The sequence below is a fragment of the Filicampus tigris genome, chromosome 7 (assembly GCF_054856515.1).
Source record: "Filicampus tigris isolate MCC_2025a chromosome 7, RoL_Ftig_1.0, whole genome shotgun sequence".
Taxonomy (NCBI): domain Eukaryota; kingdom Metazoa; phylum Chordata; class Actinopteri; order Syngnathiformes; family Syngnathidae; genus Filicampus; species Filicampus tigris.
Genome location: NC_141223.1, coordinates 27,950,001 through 27,954,994, shown reverse-complemented (window position 1 = coordinate 27,954,994; position 4,994 = coordinate 27,950,001).

Sequence of the window (4,994 nt, the reverse complement as noted above, 5' to 3'; positions counted from 1 at the left end):
AAAGGCCTAGATCACACATGTCAAAGTCAAGAAGGTTTTCTACGGCCCCTAGGATGAAATTGCTTTATTATTAGATCCGGCCCGCAGACCGCAGAAAGCTGGTATGGGTAGCAGATGTGATTGGGTCCTTGACGCCTGCCGATGATGTCACGCTTTAAAATATACTGTAGTGTCTTCCAACCACACAGACGTAGTTTGATTAATTATCACGTTTATATAAGTCCAACCGGCTACTGTGGGCCGCAGCCGAGGCCAATACAGTACGTCAACCGTTCAGTCAAAAAAGCAGCTGCAACTGCAACGGCTGTACTCCTCCGCTCCTCTCGCTTCCATCCCCTCTTATCCAGCGAGTTGCGCGATGCATTCAATAACCTCGGAAACAACACAACCCGGCAAAACACAAATTCGACCACAACACAGATAACCCAATTCGTTACACTATTTCTGTAATATATTTATTTGCATCTATGTTTGACATTCCTTTGCTGTTGTGTTTGCTAAATAAAAAATAAAATATAATAACGAACATTAGGGCTGCTTTTGCGAGGATCGTCCTTCAATCGTCTACGTGCCGACTGAAGACTTCACGTCACTGTTTCGTGGCTTTCAGAATCCGATTGTGGTAAAAAGTTATTCGTAGTAAAACACGCTTTATTAAGAAAAACTTAATGTTCGAAAGCCCACGTTGTTTTACTATTAGTAATTGTTGGCATTTGATAAATTCATTGAGTTTCGACGTAGTGCTGAGATGTCCCACACTGTGAGCAGGCATTGAATGCTCCTCGGGCGCTAAGTGTTGATAGCAAGTGACATTTATTTTCTTTTTTGTCCTTCGACACATCCAGTAATTTGTTCGTGCCAGCAAACTCAGTAGTTACCAATTGCCCGTGTTTCACCACATTTGTTATTGCGTGTGAATGTTAAAAGGTGAGTTTAATCATTTAAGTTCGTGTCAGGTAACTGCTGTACATAATAGCCTTGACAGTGATGTCACGTTGATGAACACTAGTTAGTTATTCGGCTAGTATGCCAACTATTCTAGTGTTGAAACGAGTGAATGTGTATTGTATGTATTGTTTGGTTGTTTAATTGCTTAATACAGTGAATTGTAATGTTTAGGCATATCGTTAACTAATGGATGTGCATTGGATGATGTTTCTAGGTTATTCTTTGTCTGTGTTGTTGTAGACCACAATAAATAGAAGTGTCAAGTGCAATATAGGCCTGTGTTTTCTGACAGGAGCACCCACATCCACACATTGCCACTCTAAAATAGAGTCAGCTGGAGACATCATACCAATCATATGATCCTCTCCGTTTTACTTCACATTATCTACAGTTCATACAATCATGCAGCCCGAGTCAACCAGAAAATTGTTTCCAGTTTGGCAGGAGAAATGCAAACGTTCTGCTGATCTTGCTTCACAAGACGGGCAGCGGCTTCTTCTCTGGTCATATGCGGAAGTGACGTAAGAGCTGCCTCGCAAAAGTAGCAGTAATGTACATTATTTTATTTTTTTATTTAATAACTCCGAACATAAAAACACAACAGCCAGGGGGGTGACACACATAGAGGCGAATTAATAGATTACAAAAATATAAAGTGTGACATCATCAGCAGGCGCGAAGGACCCGATCCAATCAGGACATTTGAAAAAATTTCAATGAACATTCTCTCAGTCCGGCCCCTCGGCTTGTAGCTACATTGTTTATTTGGCCCTCCGTCCATTTGACTTGGACACCCCTGGCCTAGATAGACCAACATGACGTTGGCCAACAGTGACAGACGCTTGCCCCGTGTGGCGTCCGCCCGGCTGTTGGTGTTGGTGCTTTGGTGTTTGGTACCAAGGCAGTGCACAATGTCCACAGTTTCAGGCAGGCGGGTCTTGTTTTGGTAACACACCTTGGCAGATCTCAATGATGACTTTCATCAATTCTTCTCTGTCAGTTTCTTTCACTCCAAAGAGCCTGAGGTTCCACATCCGCGAATACCTCTCCAGTTCAATAATTCGTTGTTGGCACACATCGACACAGACTTCCCCTTTAGAGAATCTTGCTTCTAGATTGACCACTTTTTCTTTCACATCTTTGATTTGTTCACATACAAAGTCCATAGTCTTCTTAAGACCTTCCATCTTCATAGCAAGAGAATCTGATCTGGCATTGATTAGCTCAGACAAACTGGCAACAATGTCCACATTTTCTGCATCGCGTCTTTCGTGCATAGTTTTCTTTGGCACTGGAGACTTACTGGGTGTGAGAGGAAGAGCTGGAAATTCTTCATCCATATCTTCTGCCAATGAAAACGCCAGCAAGGCAGTGTACGGCACTTATCGATGAGAGCATTGTGACTCAACACAATGCCACTCTGACGGTGCTCAGCCACTTTTTTCAGTTATCATTAGCTTCCCTTTGGCGCTTTCCAATGACCTTTTGTTCTCACGAACAGGTTGCAGGCCGCCAGGGAGACCTCAGGGTGAGTATCCCCAGTCTAGCTAATGTCCCTGTCCAAGATGGCGGCTGCACTGGGGAGACCAAGGGGCAATAACACTGGTCCACTGGAAATGAATGGTGAAATTATTTGGGTTTTTTAAGGGTGAATGAGTTGAATGTGTGGGAAGTAGGGATTTTGGGGGTGTTGAAAAGCTGAATGTGAGTTGAATGACTTGAATTTGTGGAAATTGGGAAGGTGTAAATATGAAAAGTTGAATCTTCCAATGGAAATGAATGGTTAATAGTGGAATTTTTGTGTTTTTTTTTTAACAGTGAATGAGTTGAATGTGTGGGAAATAGGAATTTTGAGGGTGTTGAAAAGCTGAATGTGAGCGGAATGAGTTGAATGACTTGAATTTGTGGAAATTTGAATGGTGTAAATTTGAAAAGTTGAATGTGCCAATGGAAATTAATGGTGAATAGTTGTATTTTTGTGGGGGTTTTCAGGGTGAATGAGTTCAATGTGTGGGAAAAAGGAATTTGGGGTGTGTTGAAAAGCTTGACCAATATGAGTTGAATGAGATGAATGTTGTGAATTTCAAATTGGAATGATGTCAATGTGAATTGTTGAATATGGCAATGGGAATGAATGGTGGAATTTTGTGTTTTTTTTTACGGGTGAATAAGTTAAATGTGTGGGAAGTAGGAATTGTGGGTGTGTTAAAAAGTTTACCAATGTGAGTTGAATGAGTTGAATTTTGTGAATTTGAAGTTAGAATTGTGTGAATGTGAATGTGCCATTGGAAAAGAATGTTTTTTTTGGGGCGAAAAGTGGAAAATATCGGGGAAACGGTAAATTTGGGGATCAAAAAATAAATAGTACCCCGGAAGGCATGGATTTTCTGAATGTTTTGAAACTTGAATGAAGTGAATCGGGTGAAAAATTTTGAAGGAGTCGCACACCAAAAAATGTGTTAAAAAGTGGAATAATAATAATAAACTATAGGGCTAACATATGTGTGAAGGCCTTCGCCTTCACACAACTAGAGAATGCAATTTCTGGAGAAATTGCGTGTGAAGGCGAAGAAAGCTGAAAAAAAACTGCGGAATGCATTGAAATGAAGTTGAATAAAGTGGAATGTAGTTGAATAAAGTTGAATAAAGTCGAATGGTGCTCAATAAAGTGGAATGATACAGAATAAAGTTGAATGATACTGAATAAATTTGAATAAAGAGGAATGAAGTTTAATGAACTCATCATTGGAAATGAATGGGTTTTTTGGGGTTGAAAAAAGTAGAATTTTGGGGGAACCGTAAATGTTAGGGGCAAAAAAATGCAAGTTTTGATGGCATGATTTTTTTGAATAATTTGAAATTTGAACGGGTTGAATCGGATGAAGTATGTAGAAGTAGTTACAGTTTGAATGTGCCATTGGAAATGAATGTGTTTTGGGGGGTGGAGAAGGTTGAATTTTGGGGGAATCGAAAACGTTAGGGGTGAAAACAAAAAGGAGCAGCCATGGCATGACTTTTTGGAATAGTTTAAAGTTTGAACGGGGTGAATCGGATGAAGTAGGTGGAAGTTGCGGCACGCCAAAGTTTTGGAGTTCCAAAAGAAGCAATATCATAGTAATACTAGAGAATGCAATTTCTGGAGGAATTGCATGTGAAGGCGAAGGAATCTGAATGAAAACTACGTAATGCGTTGGAATAAAGTTGAATGAAGTTGGATGTAGTTAAATGAAGTTGTATGATACTGAATTAAGTTGAATGATACTGAATTAAGTTGAATGATACTGAACGAAGTTGAATGATTCAGAATTAAGTGGAATAAAGATGAATGAAATTGAATGAAAATGAATTAAATGAAATGAAGTAGAAATAAGTGGGATGAAGTTGATATGAATGAAGTTGAATGTACTTGATTGAAGTTGAATGATACTGAATTAAGTTGAATGATACTGAATTAAGTAAAATGAAATTGAATGAAAAGTAATTAATTGAATTGAAGTAGAATTAAGTGAAATGAAGTTGAATGATACTGAATGAAGGTAAATGATACTGAATGAAGGTAAATGATACTGAATAAAGTTGAATGATACTGAATGAAGTTGAATAAAGTGAAATGAAGTTGAATCAAGTTGCATGATACTGAATGAAGTTGAATGATACTGAATGAAGTTGAATGACCTCTATGAAAAACTGTGGAATTTGTTGAAATGATACAGAATGAAGTTGAATGACCTCAACTTATAGAGAATAGCCTCGAATGAGGAGGACATAAAAAATAAGAAGGGAATAAAATACTTCCGGTTCATTTGGGTCACTTTCGGTTCATTTCCGGGTCAGTTGGGTCACTTCCGGTCCATTTCCGGGTCATTTTGACCACTTTTGGTTCATTTCCGGGTCATTTGGGCCACTTCCGGTCCATTTCCGGTTAATTTGGGTCACTCCCTGTCCATCTCTGGGTCATTTGGGCCACTTCCGGTTCATTTCTGGGCCATTTGGGTCACTTCCTGTTCATTTGCGGGTCATTTTGGGGTCACTTCCTGTTGAATATG